Source organism: Apostichopus japonicus, chromosome 4, assembly GCF_037975245.1.
Source record: "Apostichopus japonicus isolate 1M-3 chromosome 4, ASM3797524v1, whole genome shotgun sequence".
Classification (NCBI taxonomy): domain Eukaryota; kingdom Metazoa; phylum Echinodermata; class Holothuroidea; order Aspidochirotida; family Stichopodidae; genus Apostichopus; species Apostichopus japonicus.
The window spans coordinates 12,476,648-12,499,918 of record NC_092564.1 but is presented as its reverse complement, the minus strand read 5'-3'; the positions used below and the strand labels follow the sequence as shown (position 1 = coordinate 12,499,918).

General features: G+C 36.6%; 1 protein-coding gene across 10 annotated transcripts in view; it reads right to left on the bottom strand.

The window, feature by feature from the left end:
* Positions 1 to 23,271, bottom strand: part of LOC139966478 (uncharacterized) — a 94,392-nt gene that overhangs the window by 26,799 nt on the left and 44,322 nt on the right. For all 10 annotated transcript variants that reach the window (XR_011792683.1, XR_011792682.1, XM_071969518.1 and 7 more), the window contains 2 exons: positions 19,953 to 20,059; positions 1,002 to 1,109 (listed from right to left, as the gene is read on the bottom strand). The gene's annotated coding sequence lies outside the window, so the exon portion shown is untranslated. The remainder of the gene's footprint in view (positions 1 to 1,001; positions 1,110 to 19,952; positions 20,060 to 23,271) is intronic.

Below are 23,271 nucleotides of genomic sequence, written 5' to 3'. Positions count from 1 at the left end.
GTAACTCACCCCCTATCACATCCACTGAAAACAATAGGGTTGCTGTTCTTACATATAACAAAGGAACCTGTAATACTTCAGTGTCAAGTTTATTAAACAACTTCATGTGGGAATGTCTTTTTGAAGTTTACCAAAATTTGGACTCTTTGAACCTTGTAAGACCTGCGACCTCTACCAAACACAACAGGAAGCTTCCTAGTACTCACCAAGGAGGGGCACATTAACCGAAAATGTGATTCAGCAAAGCTGCCCTCTCTAAGAAATCATTGTGTTTACAAAGGTCCACCAATATCCTCTGAAAATCCCAAGTGAAAACTTTGGATTTCTTCAAGAAAGATAGGTTTCCTACTACTACCAAGTAGAATACATATTATGATAGAATTATAGAATTATAGAATAATAATCAGCTGTAATTTGTTACCATGGTGACATGGCTTTATAACTTGACCTCTCGACATGCTTTACAGGTGGTGATACCTTATGTACAGTAAGTCCTCAACGACTTCAAAAAGTTCACTTTAAAGCCAATGATATGTATGAATATCCAGTGGATTGCACATTACCTAATATAATGTAGACATTTACCAGAGCAATACCCTTCTTGCTGGCTTGCTAGCTTAGTCCCTGTCATAGTTGAGACTGTTTTCACAGTTTTGTAATTAATAGTGTGAAGAAATACCATCAGAGAAACCATAAGTATTGAAAACAGAAATCTGTCTCCCTTCGCATACAGGTGTAATATTATACAGGCCTGGGCTAAGAACACCAGAGGCAAGGAAAAATGTGTTCTCTGAACATTAATGGTAACATGATGCAAAGATGAGAGTTAAGTGATCCTTTGAGAAAACTTTGGACGGTATTGTATGAGAGGGATTTAAGTTCACCGCAGCTGTTTCTTAGGATCCCTTTCATCCTGTCGTTAAAACAACAAGTTGCTTTCGCTAACGAGCGTAGTAACGGCGAGAGGGAACACAATCTGACTGAAGTGGTTTCAAACGTACCTGTAATCCACACTCCAGCAGCTGTTTTGTTTGAGGGAATTCCTGCTGTTTAATTTCAAGACAGAGAGAGAGCTAGACGGAACTTTGGAAATATCGCAAGGTTGGAATCTGCAAGGAAAGAAAAATAAAGATGGGGATGATGGAAAGTTTTTGTTTACTAATCAATTAAAATTTGCTGAAAGTGTTGATGAAGGTTACTTATTTTCCGACTGAAAGTTCCTCACAGATTTTATAGCGAGTGAAGTTTGAACTTGAGTGTCATTTGCTATAAGAACTTCTTGTTTTTGTTTTCTCATACACAAAATTTCAAAAGTACTTGCATCATGAGCAGAAAGACCGTAAAATGTTGATGCATCGTGTATGATGTAATAAAAACCAGCAGCTTTTCGAAATTGATTACATATTTTACCATATTGATATTATACTAAAAACTCATAACGTAGCTGGACTACACTTATCAAAGTTGGATAACAAATAAAGACAATTTTTATGGTAAAGAAAAAAATAATCGAAATTTTCCAAATTGGTTCATTCTTGTGGTTTGGTATTAACATAACAAGAGTCAAAGCAATGAAATACTGAGAATCAGATTACATGCATAAATAGCGCCCGCATTAATATTCAATTGGTTTAAAACATATTTTACGAGGAGGGTGTAAGATATTGCAACCATATTTGGGAGTGATATTCGATAGATTTGGTGAAATTGCTTCCAACGTTTACAACAACTACTAACATGAAGGCAATTAGAAACTACTCAAGATCAAATAGTAAATTAAGTTTGATTAAGTACTGAGTTCAATGGCTTATCTTCATATTTCAAGTCATGGACGAACCCTCTTTTTTTTGTACTTTTGTTGTATTCCTTTTTTTTGACATATAAATCACCAAAACATACATTAACATTGATAAATTTGAATGACCACATGATAAATAATGCAATTTGCTCTACCATATCTGTTAACTATTGATCATCTCTGAAAACAGATGCACAGATGAAATCTTAAAAGTCATTAAAAATCCTCTTCAGTTGACTACCACATTTGAATGGAGCAGGTGGAATTTGGGATTAACACCTCCTCCGCATGTAAGAAATATACTTTCTTCAACTCTTAAATGTGATTTTTACCAGCTGAAAATAATTTCTGCCCACAGGGGCACAGCTGTCCAATCTCTCCCATTTTCATAAACGAAGAAAGCAAATTCTATGCTTTGGCATACATTTGGCAGATATTGCAAAATTTGGTCAACTGATTGAAATACCCTTAGTCACTTTTTTAATCATTCCACAATCCCTGTATACGGTATGAACTTGGTGTATCCTCTACCCCAGTGCACAGAAATACACAGTAGCTAACAACGACAAGTCTCCACAGACCTCATCTATTCTATGTATCAGCAGTAAGGGGGGAGGGAGGGGGACAAGAGCCAAGGGAAGGAGATAAGGGGTAAATTGGAAGTAAGGATTTGTTCTTGCAGAAAGGGAAATTATTTCAGAGTGTAAGGAATGGCTGTTTTGACGGATACATCATTCACCAATTTGGCTGACAGAAAATAACTACCACAATGTTCAGATTTTAATGAGATTGATGGAAATATGTATAAATGATAGTATGATTTGACTTCAGGAAGTGATTGTATTGTTATTCATCTCTACATCAATCTAAGATAAGTACTCTGATTGAGTACCAGTAAAATATTAAGGCATGAAATTTCTGGTGACACTAGTTATACTGTTGACCAGTAATCAGTGACTGGTACTAATTGGGTCTGAGCATTCAAAGTAAACAAAAGCAGGATTATACAGTAATCCATGAAGGGTTCTCGGTGTCACTAGTTGTGCTGCAGACCAGAGACTTCGAGGTATAATCAACGACTAGTACTAATGTATGGGTATGAGCATTTGAAGTAAACAAAAGCAGTATTATACAGTGAATCCGTGAAGGTTACTGTCCTGGGATCAGGACCCCACAATTTTCATCTTTAACTTATAATCTTTAACTGCCAAAGTACCATGTATGCACGAAAATTAGGTGATGTGAAGAAACTGTACGATTTTTTATAAATGATCAATAAAGAATAGAATCCAAAGGATTCTTCAGTTGAGTTGTAAGAGAGCCGATAAGCTGACATATACATATTTTATTTATTACTCAACTAAACCACAGAACACATCCTTGACATACCAACAGAAGAAATTCTAATTAAATTACAAACTGGTCAAATTTGTTCACCAAGAGAACATATTGACGGGATGCTATATATGACTCTGGAAGGATGGTGTACCATCACCAAGAATATCATCTCGGGATAAGCCACCCACCCGGTGATATTTCACCCTTGCCTGTATTGTATATGTAGCAGCAGTCCAGTCCCAGGAAGCCTCTATCTCTCTCTCTATGTGTCTTGTAGTACATCCCACTGAGAATTAATCTGCTAAAGGAATCCCATCAATTGGATAACCTACAGTGGAATCATTAGTCAGACTCGAGACATTCTGATTAAAACACTTAATCACTTGTGCATGCTATTTGATTTACTCAGCAAGATCCATAATTAGCAGTACTTCCTCAAGCTCTGGAAGAAGTGCCTCGAGCAGACTCGAGTGTTGCCAGTTTTGGTGGAACTACATAGATAGGAAGTTCATTAGGGGTGGGAGATGGGGGGTGGAACTACATAGATAGGAAGTTCATTAGGGGTGGGGGTGGGGGTGGGGGTGGGGGATGGGGGATGGGGGCAGCTTCAGATAGAGAAGAAGAGTCATCTACCTATTTGCATGATTGACTCAGCAAATAGTTTTGTTCATAGTCTATGTATTGCATACATGTTGATGAACATTCAAAATGGTATGTAGGTTGAATATAAGTCTCAGGATAGAGTTTGATGACTCAAAACTGGGGTTCATTGGCGTGAGCTTCTAAAGGGTACCGTTATGTTAGACTAGGTAGATAGAAAAGTGCAATGTTGTAGAGTGGAGACAGGTTAATCATGAGTGAAATAAATTCACCCTTCATCTTTCTTAGTGTAAACTGGCAGATGAACAGAAAACTGACAGCTAAAATCACTACAAATTTGAAAAGATATTTAATGTTTTATTTAGTTTCTTGCTGTATTAAGTGATTCAGAACTATACCGAAAGGGATATGAGACCTGCATTATTACATTGTGATGAGTTTGGACTGTCAACAAAGAAACTGTGACCATACAGACTGTCAGACTGGTCCTAAACGTTGGAGTGAGTTGTTCAACTGATAGGTGAGATGCCCCTGTTTGTTCTTGCCTCTTTGAAAACTAATGAAATACCAATGTGGGACATGATGGAAGCAAACAAAAATATATCCGATGATGACATGGCATGGTGAATGGGAGGGAGACCATAACATACAGACTGTCAAGTTTCATGATTATTAGATTAAACTTTGATTGAGTGAGGGAATAAATTTGTTGTTTGTAGTCTTCCATAAAATCCATGGCAACCATCCAAGAATTAACTTTGGTGTCAAAATTGTTATATAAAAAGAAATTTCATTGAGCTATGCAGGCTGCATCTATTTTCCTATTTTTCCCAATTTTACCAACATCACCACATGTTGCCCGCCACAGGATAGCTTCAACCTTGTTATCTTTAGCCAAAAGGCCATGGAAAGATGCACATCCAGGGGGCCTTTACAACCTAGGGGATGGCTTTAGAAATTACTTACACCAGTTGTTGGATCTGACTTGATATTGAGGGGGAGGGAACCTTGTACGTGCCTAATCATTCATCTCCCTAAGAGTCTATTTTCAATTTCCTTTTGAAGTTAAATAATTTCTTCAAATAGTTGTGCTCCCAGGTAACTGCGATCATCCATCACTTTACCGTCCGTAATGACTAATCAAAAACAGGCGAACTAAAGGTTATACTGCAGGAAAATGGAGGTGGTGCTGAAAGTGTCAATATTTCAAGCATCAGAAAATACATGGCTAAAACTGAGACAAACCAGTGTGACAAAGTTCTATAAGATATGCAGATGTTTATGTAATCAGCACACGCAAAAGTGAACACAACTGGTTGCACATGACTGGGCTGGCGGGGGTGATAGTATGAAGGTGGAGGATGGAAGAGGGGAGGACAGATTTCAGAGGGGTGGGGGTGGGTAAGAGGTAGACCAATTTTCAATGGTGTCAGCATTAATACCTATGACAGCATCATGCCCATGTGAACATACATTGCTGTGTAAATCATTGGGGTACCATGCCACCCCCCCCCCCCCTTTGGGGATTATTTCTAGTGTACAAAGGTGCAAACAGGACTGAATATTTATGAGTTTTCCCGTCAGTAATTTGAGTAGAAACTTCCTTGGGGTACTTCAAGTAAGTATCTCAAAATGGAAACTCAATGTGAAAGAGACAAGTACGGACCTCAAATTCAATATCCTTTACTCTTTACTCTAAACACGGAATATATACACTAGAAAAGAAATATAAATAATGGTCCGCCTTTTCACAATCTTCAGTTTCATTTTATCGCCACCTTCTGTGTTTTCCTCCAGAGATAGTTGATACATCCTCAGAGATAGGAAATAAATTCTATGGGTTATAACCATCAATATATCACTTTTGGCAATTAACTTTGGGTAATTTCAGTTGCACTAAAATTTGGGGCCAACTATAACAGTGGCTATCAGGAGGTTTTATAAACAGAATTCTGCCCTTTAAATAATATTTAGCATCTGTCTGTGCTTCATGCTCAATTGTCGTTAGGTTTTCAAGTTTTTCTCTTTTTTTGGGCTCCGTTCAATATTAGTGGAGCCAACAGAGGCTGCTTCATCTGAAGTCTAATTTTAGACCTGACCTAAGCCATAACGCATCGAATAATGCTGGTCTTTATCATAGGCAAGACTTTGAGCATGCTAATTGAATTTTGTAGCTTTACCATAAGAAAGCATCTGCTTGGTCAAATCACAGTATTTCAAAAACAGTTTCTGCCGGAATTAAGTGAAAAGATTATTGAGTGAGTACAGTGTATACTATATATGCATGGATGAAATATAGCTTTAACTTTTCCATGCAAATTGAACAACTTTTTCAGATCCATTTTCAGAGCAATACAAAAAAAAATTCAACATTTTTTACACAATTACAAATCTGCAATGCATGCTACACGATTGCGAATTATCATTTTTTAATTTGATGAAAGTAATATTCATGACTATATCATCCCTAATGTATACAGTGCATTTTTAAGAGCACAAGAGGACCATAATAAAATAAGACAAATATGATGATTCCACCCCCCCACCCCCCGCCCCTTAAATCCTTCAATTGAACAGCATGCTAATTAGGTCTTATCAGACTCAAGCTTTTATGGTAAGATAGAACAGAGGTCCAGGTGATGAACAAGATCCAAGCTAGTGATCTTTTTAATACGCTGTTTTTCAGACACGTTAATTGGTAGACATAGGAGTAGGATCTGTATAACAGCGTTGCCAATTCACCATAGCAACAGGCTATAAAATGAAGTTGTTCTGTTCCCTATGGTTGTGGGATTTGGAAGGACAGTAGACTGCTTAATACCAAGCAATTATAAATCATTGGCTGCCTCTAATAATTTCATTTTTTTAATATCTCAATGTGAGGACTTGAATGATATCAGGTAGTATGTTTTGAGAGATATATTTCACATGAGATCATGAGGAATATATTCAAAGCTCCAAGTGAGCAGGAAATGAAATAATTTTTAAATGCTTTCACCGTAAAAATGTCATTACTGCAAGAACACAAGTAATGCTAACAAGAATAGACATGTTTTGTTTTGTTTTTCTTTCAACAAAAAGTAAAAAATTGCTATGATTAATCACAAACATATATCGTTCCTGAGGTGATTCCCCAAGTGTAATATCAAAGACAAAGCTTGGCCTCAACAAAAATTGCTTTCTGTGGCTGCAACAGTTGTGAACTTGTGAAATTGATCTTTGTGGTAGTTTTCAACCTGAAAGAGTATCTGCGACACAATTACTTGACAACCACAAATTCCCCCAAAAAGGAGAGAGCAATTGAACAACATCCTAACATACTGTAGAAATCATAAATTCAAAGTAATTCTTGTTTTCAGGAGATAATACTGATTGCCACACTGAAGTTGCTTTGTTTGAAATTCAAATTGTAACATCCGTGCAGTTTTTCCTATGCAACTTAAATCTATGTAGCCTCTTGAATGGAAATGGTTAGAAATTGATATACAGAATGAAAGAAAGAAACACCAACTTTTGTGTTTAGAGGAAAATTTCATGAATTGATGACAACTAAAATAAAAGACTGGGTTGACCGAGGGGCACCCACAAAAAAATTCCTTAAAATTTGCACTGACAAACATGCGGAAAAACAAACTGCATATTCCACTGACCACTATATCTATGACCTCATATTTAGTGCAGACAGATCACAAGAATGTACTGCATTACAATTTTGAAGAAAAAATATTGCAAAGAATTTCAAACACCCTTTTCTACAGCACCTTGCATAAACACATAATCAAGGGAATTTCCAAGGTCCTTAATGGCACTTAAAAGTCTCACCATATAGCCAATGATGTTGTTTGTCCATTCCTCCATCTCTTTCAAGTTATGGGGGTAAGTACCATATGTGAAGGTCACTAAGGTGGCTCAAGAAAGAGAGTGTGACCTTCTTTTAAGCTGCCCATTTTAAAATAAATGTCTTGTGTTTATTGCATGCATGTGTGTGCTCTAGGGTAACTATGAAGTTTTAAGTAGCAAATTTTACTCATTATCTACTCATATTTCTACATATATCTGGCTTTTGCAATGTGTTGACAACGTCAACATCAATACATATTTAACAAGAAATAGATTAATCAAATGCTAGGTAAATTTTTCATACATCTTCCAAAATAATGGTGCCATTTTGGTACCAGCTATTAAAAGCAGAGTGGAGTCCACCTGGAATGCACTCGGGTGACCTCAAATGAGTTACAAATACTATCCTTTGTAGAATAGAATCAGGAAGGTCCAAAAAGAAGAAGAATGTGGGAATATATCTGAATTTGTTACATTGGACTAAAAAAAAAGGAGTTAAAAGTTGAGCTGATCAATGTAAGTCAGATAATACCTAAAAAGTTAGAGGATAGCACTGATGATCTGGACCTAGCTATCCAAATTTACACCATATTTAAAGACTTGCTATCAAACTAACCTATAACTCTTTGTTGCTATGGTAAAATCATGAAATTCCAATAGTAAGTCATAACTGATACCCTGCCATAAATTAATCAACCTAGCATGTACTTGTACATGTACTGTATGTAGTTAGTCCCTAAATGAAGTTATGAGCACATCCTCTGCACGTAATGTGACAACAATATGCCATGACAATCTTGAAGTCTGTAATGAAGTTATGAACTCACCTATAATTGGCAACAAACAGCACATGATGACATATGACAATATGCAGTTCATCACCAGTATAGTTTACAGACAACATATATACGCGAGACCTTCATAGTAACTGTAACGTAGGCCTACAATGTAACTTCTGCAATGGAGTTAAATATCTAGTAATAAAATATACATGACATGACCTATTGTGGATGATATGTAAGATGTAGGTCTGCCAATATGAACTCACATCTGGGAAAAGGCCATGCTGTATATATATACTGCATGACTATAGTCAAGTACTGCATAGTATAAATGTAAATAATGTTAAGTTATCAACTCACCTACAGAGCTGGTAATAAAAAAAAACAACATGATCATGTACTGAGTATGACTATTTTTACTGTAAATGTTCTGAAAATTCTGCAATGAGTTGTAATTTAATCCAGAGCTGGTAACAAACTAGACATCACATGATATTTAACCTCATGCGGGGGAAGGGAAATGTGAGCCTACATGAAACAGCTGGATGATATGTCATTTATGGTAACATACAGTATAGTAGCAGTTTTGTTTGAATACATTCTCTATCTTCAACATCTTAATTTTTTTTTTGTCACAACAGCAGGAGAGAATAAACTTTCAATAAATTAACCAAACCATGTATCCTACTTCCATCAGATTCACATGCCACAGACTGGGTTATGTATAAGGTAAGAACAGTGCTAAAATGTATTTCACCCATAAAAGTTGTAATTAGCTGGAACCTAAGAAGCTTCACCAATTACTGTTAATATTAAATTCTTATCCTTCCAAATTGTTACATCAGTTATGCTGCTATGAAAGAGTTCCATAAAGGTTAATTTTACTTGTATTTCTGACAAATAAACTACACACTCCATTGTGACACCATAATACATTAATGCAATTAGACAAGTTAACGCTGTGGGCTTGTACACAGTCGTATCTGTACTGCGGCTGGAGTCATAAACGTTGCAAATTCAACCAGCTCCTTCAACAACAAAAAACAGAGTAACATCTCATCTTTTCTACTGTACAGTAGCTGTCAAACTAAGTTTGTATTATTATGCAGCAACGTGCATGTAAACACTGAATGCATGCTGGTAGGTGTGGTAACATTCATTTCATAGTCCACAATAACACAAACCACCATACAGTGAAAATGCATGATTTACAAACAGCTGTGTTCAATTCCCTCCTCGTGTTTAAATTGACAGCAACGTTGAAATCTAGGAGCTATAACCATATGTGATTCCAGACCATATGTGAACCCAAACCATAGAACCATCAAATTTAACACCTTATGCGCTTTACAATCACAATATTACCCCGGTCAACTATATAACCTGTCAAACATAGAGACAATCCCTCCCACATGGCAGCAGCTAAACAGCACCCAACTGACAGTCGATCTCACAGGTCCCCATTAATACTGTACACCTGGGTGAAGAGAGGCAATGGAGATTAAGTGCCTTGCCCAAGGACACAATGTAATGATCTGGCCAGGACTCGAACCTGAAATCCTTAGTTCTCAAGTCCACTGTCTTAACCACTTGACCACAACGCACTCATGTAGTACCTCAAGTATCTGTAGTCACAAAAGTCACACATCATTTTACATATTGACATTCACTATATTTACTTTGTACTTAATAATTTGTGGTGCATAGTTACATACACAAAAAGTTTGTTATCCAATGTCCACCTTTCGGCCTCACATCACTTATGCTTTGTGGTCAAACACGACTTAATCTCACACTGAAAGGTATGGATTCTTAAAAATTCAACCTCTAAAACTGATCAATTTCCTTCATGCGGAGACCCCATCGGATGTTCTGCCAGCCTCTTTCGAATTAATTGCTTAAAGGGTAATTTCATTAAGTGCAAGAAACACCAGAGGGGGTTCAATTTTGTATTGATGTTGTAAACTTTGAGAAATGTAAGAAAAAATTGCCATTTTGCAAAACAGAAATTCACTACCGTAAACTACCGTGTTACTTTACTTTAACTTGAACAAATACATCTTCTCACAATTATCAGAATCATGATTTCTTGTAAGCTGACCAATCACCATGAATCGTAGAAGAACAAAGCACTTGAAATTGACACAACCACATTGTTATCTTCTACGACCCCAAATCGTTCTTTCAAAATTGTCAGCCACAAAACAAGAACTACATAAAATCTTGCCTATCCATTAACTTGACTCCCAGCAGGATATGCTAGTTCCATCTACACAGTTCTCAGGATGGAAAGATTATGGGTTACCTGGAATGATTTCATTGTTGGGTCACAGGTTGAACACGCTGGGTGTTATGTACATGTGAACCCCACCAAAGGTCCAAGGAGGAGGATGTTTTGGTCTAAGCCTCAAATGTTCTGTTACATATTAGCCTTCAGCATCATTAGCGAGAAGGGTAACTTGCGAAAGAATTCAATACGTTTATTAACAACTCAAATTAACATGGATGTCATGTATTTTGACAGCTGACCAAAATTTCTAGCTCCATCTTTACCATGGTATGTGTGAATATATAACCTGAGATTTCACAAGGCTAACCCGACGGCCTGTTGTACGACCAAAACAAACCTAGTCTTGGTCAAGATGTTAGTGCCAATATTTACTTATAGAGGGCGCTCATCCACTGAACTATATGGGCCATAGGATCTGTCCTTACAAACGTTATGAAGTAAAAGTTTGACTGTGGGACACACTCGAGCAGCAAAGAAGGAAGATTCAATTAGTGTAAAGTGAGAGTGCTTAGGTAGTGCGGAGACAGGTACTGTAAACAAGGAAACGAAGTAGATTCAAGCAACAGCTACCAAAGCTAATTTATACTAGGCTCTTAACAAAACTAGGCCTGTTACACTGATCACATATATACATGACGAGTTAACCACTTCAATTACTTTGATATTGTCGCCCATTTAAACAAGACTGTACCATACATTTCAACAGGTTTTTTAGTCAGCTCCATCGCTACGACAACTCATTAAAACAATGTCATATGTATCCTCAAGCACCTTCCAATCTTTCACTGGCCAAGTCTTTAATTTTGCAAGAAAACAAAACTAACAAATTTTCTTTTGGTAAAAGATTACAGTCGAGTAGATGGCGGTAAGACTACACGGGTTTACATGCAAGCATGATTGACATAAGTAGAGTGAACGACATCGACAAGGTGGTACTTTAAGAGTACCACTTTACACATCTGCTTAAACAGTATATGGTTTTACCATGTCTCATATTGCTAGTTCTTGTATTTTATTTCCTGGATGTTCGCATTTCAACACCTAGCTATTGCAGTTGTATGAAAAATCATTTCATGTATATAATTTGTAGATTGATTGTGAAAGTAGCAGCTGTTGCACTCACTGTTGTACTCACTGTAGTACTTACTGGAGCTGAAAATGTCACACAGGGATGAGACTGTTGTGAGTCATATTATTTACATTACAAATATCATCTTCTGCAGCCGTATATTAATGATAATATCAAATTTATGCATCACTAAGATGCATGTGTGTGAGTATGCTTGTGGTCTACTTCCATGTTTATGAATAAATAAATAAATAAATAAATAAATAAATAAATAAATAAATAAATATATAAGTTAGAAGTTTCAACACTTTCCAAAACTGATATTGCAATGTCATAAAAAATACTGACTGATACTTAAAATTAACCATCATTTTGTTTTGAATTTTCTACAATTTGGAAGTATTATATTTGAAGATAAAAGAAACTTTGAATATCCAGAAACACATTCTGTATTGTTGATCTCCCCAGTAGGCATGCTGTAAATCTCATATAATATTTATGATAAATCATCTGCCTCATGATTTTCAGTTGCAAAGGTTTGACAATTTATGAAAACACAAAATATTATATAAACTTTGTACAATGTCCAAAATGTCTTTATTGGACTAAATAGTATATAAAGTTTACCTAATTATGGACAGACAACTGACTGTAATAATAAAGGTATGTATAAGGGGTATGTTATCCAATTTTGTATGAAATGGTTTAGTCTGACCTGACATACACAAACAAACACATTTTCAGACAATTAGCAACCTTTCAACACACACAATCAACAAGGCTGACCCACCATCCTTTCCAGGATGGTATATTCAAGCTTTTTCACTTGGTGACCACAATTTTCACCCTCACCGTCATGGCAACCCGCCAGTGGTGGAGGACGTTGTAGTCTGAAGAATGGATCTACGAGGAGGAGGAGGAGGAGGAGGAGGAGGAGGAGGAGGAGGAGGAGGAGGAGGAGCTCCTCTCCTTTGAAAATTTTAAGAGATTTTAAGTAATTTATGTTCAATTTTTCTTTCCCAAACATTGGCAACTTCTCTTTTCTTTCCAAATTTGTTTGGCTACCCTCCACAATTTTCTTCAAATTCTGAAAAATGGTTGTGATACCAACTTTGAAAATCAGGGATTTCCAATTATCCTGCTGCTGATGTTGACCAAATATGAATATCATATTATATTCTATATTAATATCAAGAGTTCTCTAGCAACCAGCAAAAACTTTCTAGAGCTTCAGAAAGCAATTAGAGGATGAAAACAAAATCAAAACAATTGGGTCGTTAGAGTGGCTTCGTTCAATGCTTGGTCTCAGCGCAAGCACTTGAAACACCTCTTTTGGGAAAAATTTAATATTCAACTGCATGGAGAGAGAGATTGAGAACCAATGTTGTTTACTTGGTTAACTATTGCTTTCTGATTCTGCCAGGAGTAAAAATCCAGCTAATCCAAACCATGAGATGAAACCAAACCCAAAAGAAGCGAGCAACGAGTGATATTCACCTGGGGTAATGATATACACAGGGGAAGAGTTAGTGGAGGACACCTTGTTGAAAATAAAGGATCATAAAACCACAAGAATGAAAAAGAGGGAAGATATTCATGATTGGAAGAACCAAACCAGTCGTCTGAAATACGGTAAGGTTGCAACATCTCGATCGATACACAGATGATTGCTATGCCGCTGCGTCCATCATCATCATCGTCAGACTTGATTCAAATGTATCAGAACTCTACGAGGCGCTACTACAACATTCATCCGTACGTTTTCCAACGAAATGGCAACACAGAAACTTGTGGGGTGTCACCACTGAGCAGTTGCTGCTGAGCAACAAGTGCATTCTTTTTTAGTTCTAGATTGGATACTTTAATGATATATTAGAAGGCAAAATGTTTGTTTGTCAGTATGCTGTTCTTAGCTTTTGTCTTAAATTACTAATATGCAGAGAGGCAAAAAATTGTATACATTTGTATAACAAAGTTTAAAACTGGTATGAAAATTACTCCCAAGTTGTAATCTTGGATATATTTCCCCCCAAAGCTTACTGGTTTTGGAGTTTATGAATGACAATAAACTTACCTGCCTCCAGATGTGGGATTGGGGGCCCAATTTAGTAGGTTAGGTAGATAAGGAGAGTGCAGGATAAGTATAACGAAGACAGGTGAGAAAGGACCGAAGTAAATACGCTAATTAATAAAATGTTACAAAATGTAATGAAAAAGAAACACCAAATTTAGTCACCAACTCTTGGTCAGATTATCTAGTGGAGACTATGAGACTAACAAATCCTAGAGTATTTACATATTTACATATTTTTAAGTCAAGTATTTTGATAAGAAAGCAAAACTAAAGATTTCAAGAATTATGAACAGTGTACTGAATATTCAATACTTTGGTTACAATTCACACAGTAGTATGTACACATCCTCCAATCTACAGAATAATTCTCCTGAAGCTCACCGCACTATAGCATAAAATGATACTCCGCTTCACTTGCATTCAGCGAACAGATTGTGATACCTAGGCCAGAATGCTTTTTTTCATTTCACTATATGATACAGTAGGCCTACATGTACTGTATTCAAAATGAAATTTCATTTTCACATTTACTTCATAGTTCATTTTTGTAAGCTTTTCTGAATGAAGCAGACAGCCTAAGCTTGTTTAATCATTAAAATCAGGAACAACAAATAATAAATCATATTGTGACTGATAAGCCTTCCCGCTGAATCTAATCAAGAAAACACAGGATGGTGAATGGCGCAAATTTCCAAAGTCCTGTTATTCATTTGTAGAGACTCTCACAGATCCAGTCGCACTTGGAAACACCCTGCTTTTATATTTAGTATGTGTCATCAAGTTCAAAGTAAAACTAAATTCCTCTGATGAGGGGCTGTGGTTTGTTGTTTATTTTCTCCTCGCCTTCTAAAAGCCTTCTACTTAAAGAGTGTGGATGATAGGAGGTTTTAAATTACTGTACCAGTGTTAAGTTCACAATGAAAATTGATGATGATGATAAGGTGATTCAGGCTCAAAAAAATTTAACCATCAGAAAACTAGAGGTACATTGCCGAGCTGTATACTTTAGATTTTAAAGTATTTAATAAATATGTCAATACTGAAGGATTAACTTCACACTGACTAATCCTAAAACTGTCTGATGTTGTTTGCAATGTTTACATCTATGACAAAATGTCTCACTTTTTGTTTATATCTCTGATTCACCACCGTTGCATCACTGGGAGACATTTCTCCTTCATACTGTAGCTGACCTTTAGGTGAAAGCTAATCCAAGTCATCTTCACAGACAGTATTTTCCATGTCTTCATGGCTGAGGCCTGGCTGTTGTAAGTAAGGAACGTTACAGACAATTCTGTAAGATAGTTCTTCCACCCCTACTTCTTCCACTCCCCCCCCCCCCCAACCATCTACTGAACCACTATCCTTTCCTAAAGTATACCAACATACAGTGAAAGTTGACGCTTCATTAGGTTTTATTTTTTTAATTTTGATGATATCAAATACAGTTTTCTACGCTTTTCCTTTCATTAATTAAGAGTGCAAATTATAAGTAGCAGCTTTGAACGGTCTCAACTTGGGATTTTGTTCATGTGTACAGAAACTACGATACATCTTTGCATATTTAAGTATAACAATTTGGCCATTTTGCATGGTACTTTGCTATGCCATACCAGATTAAATTATTCTCTGCTATTTGATATAGTTTATAAATTACAACTTTAGTGCTGTAGTTGCATGACTAATAGTTGCCAATAATGAGGAAAAAGATACAAATTATTTCCAAATTGCTGATTTTACTTTACTTCAATCATGCATAATTAATATTACATAATAATAGCAATAGAGTAAGTATCCGGGTGAATAAATTTATGTCATCGCATGATTGTCATTCATTACTCACTAAACTTAAATGCTCAATCGGTGAAAAAAAAAAGATTTCCAGGGTATCTCAATTGGTTGAGTGTAAGAATCTAAATTATTATGTTTATTTATGTTGAGTCATACTTGGCAAGTGTGGAATTAAGATAGAGAAAAACAAACAAAAAAACCTCTTAACGAACTGGTTACCTGATGTAAAAATCCTGTATAAAGGTTTAAATACAAAACTATATATAAAACTACATCCGACATTTTGATCCTAGGCTCCTAGAGGTAAGATAGCAAAAGATGGCAACAAATTCTCTAGCTTTATAAAGAAATATATAACACTTTTTTGTCTGAAAAGCTACAAATGTTTATTATTCAGTTATGTTAATGCGATTCGTGAAGTACCTTTATGGGGGGGGGGGGGTTATGTATCGTCCAAATACTCATAAATGTGTAAATTATGCCTTGCTAAGCCCCTAATATATGACATCAATCATCATGTTCCTGCATGCTGTGGACATAAAGTTACATTACTCTCATGTCTTAGTATCTGCTTCCATATTCAGTCTGATTTATTGTATACGACAATGCTTTCTCCACTGTGCCCGGCTACAAACTCTAGGTGCCCTAGAAAGTGACATAGCCATTTCCAATGTGCTGAGTATAGATACACATAATCACAACATTATCATGTTACATTTAAAGTTGCAATGTCCCATCTCCGGGAGCTATACTTCTCTTGACATATCAAACACACTTCAACCGGCACTATATGCAGGAACCACTACAGAATATACGTGTAACATTTCTAAGTTAGTTGAATTCATGTAACAGACTTGTTGTTGTCTGTTACATGAATAATTTGACACAATAGATGTAGATATAATTTAGCAGAGATGCATATCACTTGGCTTATATGGTTTATCATCATTTTTGTCTAGTACACAAATCTGAAATCTCAACTTATAGTTCGGGGGTCTGGGGCAGGGGGTCTCATCCATACTGTGTACCTGGTGGTCATTTAATGTATTCTTGAAAGCAACACTCAAAAGGATCACCAAAAGCTCCTTTTGGGAAGTACTGTACTAATTGAACTGCATTTGTCTGAAAATACACACTATTGTAGGGCTCTTGCAGTGCTTGCAATATTAGGAAGAAGTTTTTGGTTGTTCAGGGTGTTATTTTTATTTTGGGGGGGGGGGGCGGACGATACAACAGGGAGTATAGTCATATTGTAGGTACCTTCAAAGTGAGGGCGCTTGTGAGTGCCGGGATAGGCTCAGAATAAGTTGGCTACGCAGCTGGCCTCTGAAACTGCAAATACACAGAGACTATATGAAACTTTAAGTTTCAACGTCCAGTCATGAAGCTATCGTTCACTTGGCCAGTGATGCCAATATTGTAATAATAAATAATAATAATAAATGAGACTTATATATCGCCAAATCAGTAAACAAAAGTTACTGCTCAAAGCGCTTTACAAAGAAAGTAAATTAATTTACAAAAGAACAAGTGAAAAAATGGGTCTTAAGTAGACTTTTGAAAGTTGAAAGTTTATAGCATATTCGAATGTGATCTGGGAACTTGTTCCAGAGATAAGACCCAGAGTATTGGAAGCTTCTGTAACCATAGTTCTTCAATCGTGGTTTTGGAACAGTTAAATACAGACTTTTGTTGGAGGAACGAAGTGTGCGAGTTGGAGTATATGGCAAGAGAAGTTGTGACAGGTACACAGGCCATTCAAGATGATGAGCACAGAAGGTGAGAAGAAGTATTTTATACTGGATTCTGTAGCTGATAGGTAGCCAATGAAGTTCCTTCAGAAGTGGGGTGGTGCGGCACTTTCTTCCTTTCCTTTTCACAATACGGGCAGCGGTGTTTTGGATCTTTTGGAGTTTCTTGATGGTCGAATCAGGAAGGCCAAATAAAAGTGAATTTAGAAAATCAAGCTTTGTAGCATGCGTACTACAATAATTATCACCTACTGTAGCTAAAACAGGACAATGGTTGTTAAGCTTGACTACAGGAAACAGAAAGAAATCCCTTAACATAATTCGAACCAGTCACTCACTCCAAGTTACCTCACCCAATGATTCTCTCCTCTCGTAGACTGTGTACAGTATATTATATATGCCACCACCCTCATTATTAAACTGTTGTGCACATACGAATTGAACTCATACTATACCTGCAAGACACCTTCTGCTGTCTCTCAGATGTGAAATAATAAGATGATGAATATTATTCTGTCCATGTTTTTTTCAATTCCTGATGGAAGCTGTCATAATCCTTGGCTTGTTTTAATTAACTTCGAGCAGACACCAGCTGAGGTAGCCTCTAACTTTCTCTGCATGAGGTGTTGTACTGAGATCTGCTATGGGGGCCCCATTGTCTCATAACTTAGATAAACCTTTGCCACACAAACCATTCCATATTTATGTTTTGCTATGTGTAACTTTTAAAGTGAAAGCTTAAAAGGAAAGTCGCATATTGCATATATAACAAAAGCACTGTACAGAAGGAATTCACCTGGGAAAACCCATTTGTCTTGTTAAACTCTGTTCAGAATTGGCATTCCCTAGGAGTGACCGATCAACAAGGGTCACACACAACTTATGACATCTACAGAGGTAATGAAATGTCTAGCAGCTCTGGGACGGTGGAAGATTATCTCTGTCTTATTTAAGTTGGCAGAGGTGAGATATGCAGGCCTTTAAATTCATGGAGTTAACCCAGCAGGTTACAGAGGCCAAAAGCTTTTAAAAGTGAGACAGTATATGTACCTCTCAAAACTTTGACAAACAACGATGACAAACAACATGACAAATGACAAGAGATTAGCAAAAGTCACTGAGAATCTGTTGATATCAGTAACATGCCACTTCTGAAAAGGGGAATGATGGATGTATTTGGTACAGTATGGTACAGGAGGGAGGTGATTACGAAATCCTACAACCATGCATGCCTTCAAATGAAAAAATAGAGGGCTACATTTACTGGCAGCAACTGTATCACTTTGGAAAGCTTGGGGAAGGGGGAGTGGTCGTTCTGACACATCTAACCTTGGGGAAGGGAGTGGTCGTTCTTTAACATCTAAAGTTGGGGAAGGGGGCATGTTCGTCCTTTCACATCTAAAGTTGGGGAAGGGGGCGTGTTCATCCTTTCACATCTAACCTTGGGGAAGGGGGCGTGTTTGTCCTTTCACATCTAAACTTGGGGAAGGGGGCGTGTTTGTCCTTTTCACATCTAAACTTGGGGAACGGGAGTGGTCGTTCTTTCACATCTAAACTTTTTTCCATTTATTCTGATGGAGGTGTCTTTTCTAGTAGATGTAATAAACAATGAGAATGTAACAGACTTTAAATTGTGCTATAAAGCCTGTAACCACTGTGTATTGTATCGGAACCTTTCAAAATTCATTGCAAAAAAATTAAGACATGGATCGAGCTGTCACTTTCCTAGAGTGTTCTGGCGTCTACGTTTTTAGAAATGATTTCCCAATGCAGTCTGGGCGTCTTCAACAGTTTGGGCGTTTTATTTGACGACTCTAAACAGACCTGACAGTGTCAAAACAATATTCAGTCCTCTCTCATCACATTCCATTAAGATCGGGAGGTCCTTATTTTATGACGGACAGGTACAAGGTTAGTCGGGAGCACATTGTACATGAAATTAACACATAATGATATCATTGTACTACAGCCGAGTCCCATACATGGCACACGGAAATTTAGCACATGCGTGGAAAAATAGCCGGCCGAGTTCAGAGGCACTTATGTTGAAGTACTCCTACATCATATCCTGAGCGGCTTCGTTTTAGATTTTGACTAAGTTCGTCCAATTATAATAGAGGAGTAACCTGAGTGAAGGGAGATGCAGCTGAAGGTGCCAACTTAGATTAAGCAATACTACGGGAGACACTGATATGAAGGAAGACCTCAAGGATATATTCCCTCGTAATCATCTTCAAGAAATAAAAAACACTTTGCCTTCCTTCCGTCTGGCTCCTTCCCAATGTTGGAAATAAATGAACAGATCACCAGTTTCATCCAAGTAGAGCTATAATCTCAAAGCATTTGGTTTGAGGATGAGATATTGGCTTAAACACGTTCTCTTCCGAAGACGATATCCCTAATTCCGAGGGATGAGGAAGTACGATTAAATTTAATAATCCCGCACCGAACGGTTGGCGGCATTCTTCTTCTTATTATTATTATTAGCCAAAAGTCACAAATTTGAAGTGGACTAAAATGCTCAAACTCTGCAGTAAAATACAGTGTTCTTTGTGATCTTCGTTTGGCTGGAAGTGGATTCATTAATTGTTTAAATAAATAGCCTAAGCGTGCACTTACTGTTGAAGAATCAGTACGTGGCAGTACCTTCCAAAATTCTTTTCACAACTTTCACTTTCCCCAGAGATCTGAAATCTTTCAGGCAGTCTTCACACAATGCTGATGACCTGTAACAACAATTAGTGAAGAGAAAGAAATATGGTTCATTTCCTTATTGAATTTATTGCCAATGCACAAAGAACAATTTATAATAAAGCAATCCTTTCACTTAATTGAATTAATGCCTCACATTAAAAAGAGCTGAAGACATGTTAAATCCAAACAAACTCAACCCACAAGAAAATTCACACTTATCTTATCCCAAAAAACATGAACATTATTAACAAAGAACAGAGCTACAGTCTCACAAGGAGAAACAAGAAAAGCATTGTCTGATATATTATAATGATAGTAAACAGTTCCTAGAGGTCATGACCTATATACATCATAGCAATTTGTAAGTAACCAGAAAGCCAACAGGCATAGTCATTCTTTGCCACATCTTCTACATGTAACATAATGCTGTTGCCAAAGGTTTTTCAAGTTTTAACCAAATGTTGTTGTTGAGGGACAAGAAGGTATTTACACTTAAGTGTGGACCTTCCTATCAAACTGTATGAAGTTCATCCAAGCTTTACTTTCTGAGTCTTTGTGTATGACAATGTGTTTTGACTTTGAGTTCCACATAGAACAGTATGGCTTCTTGTATGAGTTCACTAAGGTGGAGAGCTACTGTACATACTGTACCATGCCTGCACCAGGTATGAAGTTTATCCAAGTTTTCCTATTGAAGTCATCACATTTCCTAGTCTTTTAGATTCTAACCTCCACTATCCTACACTTATTTTTGTTTTTTTAGGATCCTCAAACACAAAAGGTTTATTGCACTCCAGAAATGTGGATGTGCATGCAATCAGTGTACGAAATTGGCAACTTTGACCTCTGCCACTTTCCCACAAACTTCTTGTACTCATGAAGTGGGATCTAAGCACCAAAGGATGAAATTTCATTTTGATATGTTAAAGAGGAACATAATCTAAGCATTTTGGTGAAGTTTGCCGTCAATTCCTATGTACCCTTTTTGAGATATTGACAGTTGAAGTTATCTGATATTGTACCAAAAGTGAATTTGAAGCAAACAGTAGTGATGTACATAATCGTTAGCATTATAATAAGCAATGCATTCAATTAGAATAATCTGTACTTTGTACCTCGATTGCCATCTGTATCTTATATTGATAATAGTCAAGTATGCTATAGCATATAGCTATAGCTAGCAAAGTGTGTGGATTTGTATACTTTGACGGTACTGACCATAATATACATGTGCAATCAACTACATACAGTGAATTCATAATGACTAAACCGTTACACGTATTCAATCTACCTACTGTAGGACAATGGAGCACAAAAACAGAGGCGGTTTCATAAAAGAACCTACAATTAAAAAGCTTTTCTTTTAGTATAAAAAGTTACATATCTTCCTACTACATGTATATATTTTTCTCTTAACAGATAAATGTAGAGAATGAATGTTCTGAAGTTTGGCTTGGAGTGGATATACAGGTGTAGTGGACTTGGGCTTGACTCGCACTTGATGGACTCATATGTGGATCTCAGCTGGCCTCATAGCCCTGCTCTTACTGCTAAAGAGCTCCCTTAAAAACAAAAAGGAGATTTGGGCTTGAGAAATGTACCTCAATATTCACATTCTGGTTATAGCAGCAGGAGCAGCTATGTGTTATTTCCCTACTTATACTTTTTCAACCTGTCATATAAATGAAGTCTCAAGCACTACCGTAGCTACCATGACAAAATAATCCAAATTGTCTTGCTTTTCAAAACGATTCAGTATAGAATTGATAATCTTCTATATACATACAGGGATTCATAATTAACAGCCAGCGAAGCCTACTGTTTGCAGCAGAAACCATTAAATACCTGTTAGTATACAGATCCCAGTTTAATATATAATGCATTATACAGTCCATATACCAGATATTGTATAAATCTATTACTGACAGAGAATGCTTGCTTACCGTACAATATAGTAATATATACTGTATTACACACAAAACACACAGACTAATTGTTGTTGTTCAGACAAACCAGCATATTTCAAAGCCTATACAGTAGCTAAGTAACTGTATATACAAGTGATACACTAAACTTAGCAATAACTGACCTAATAATAAGACTGCTCTTAAAATCAAAATTTGACTATTATGCCATTCAATTTGTTTGAAAGTGGTCGGCCACTTAAACTTTACGTCATATATGAATTTATCTGTTAATATTGATGCATAATAATTTTCAGCCGTCAACTACTTTAAATTACTTTCCTGTTAAATTTTGTATCCATATTATAAAAACTACAGTATACCATCTAATGCTACAAAATGGCTGTACCAAAATACTACAGAACTGAACACTTAAGTAACTCAATCTCTTTATAAATATTAAAACTCCCAAACTCTATAAATTAACTTCTCTATAAGCTTATTACTCATTTTCTTGCCCATATACCGAGATCTGAGGATATTTGGGACAAACTATAAATAGTGTCTTTGCTTCATTGAGTTCACAACAACAAAAACACTACACAGAGGAGTCACAGTTGAAGGCAGATTCATAAAAGTCCTTTTTAAAATTTTAATGATGTACACACACTCAGCGACAACGACGACGCCAGACAAAGGCAGAGATGGAAGTGAAATGACAGAACCGATTCAACTCTGATAAAGAACAGAGTAAAGGGTAAAATAAATGCCATTGATAACCAAAAACAGGACTGGCTGGCTCAGTTTTGCTCTTTATTGGAGATAAGAAAAACTATTTGGTTAATCGTGGAACAGCTGCTTTTAGAGCTTTCCCGCCACATTTGTGTAGCTTACAATACTAAACCTGCTGGGTTTATTAATTAAATTAGAAAAACGATTAATCAAACGCAGATAACCTTCTCTGGGCCTTTCTTTTTACCACACAAGCCTTAATCAGATATCGAACATCTAAGTAATTAAGCAAATATCTGGCCCACACTGTACAGTAAACACCTGCAACAGGGGGTAATTTTAAAGTTCCCATTTTCTCCTTAAACCTTTCCTGCTTCATTCAAGATGAACATTGAGACAGTATTAAGTTAATGATCTGCAATGATAAGTGAGACTGTATTCTGTAGATATCAAATTCAGTTGATAACTGTACAAAACTTAACATTATAAGCAGCTTCCGAATTCATAGAGTGGCCAATTTAACATATCCCACATGTACAGTAGCCCATGTAAGTAATGTCACTTCGAACCAAGCTATTTGTTGTGTCTACTGCTTAACACAACATTCA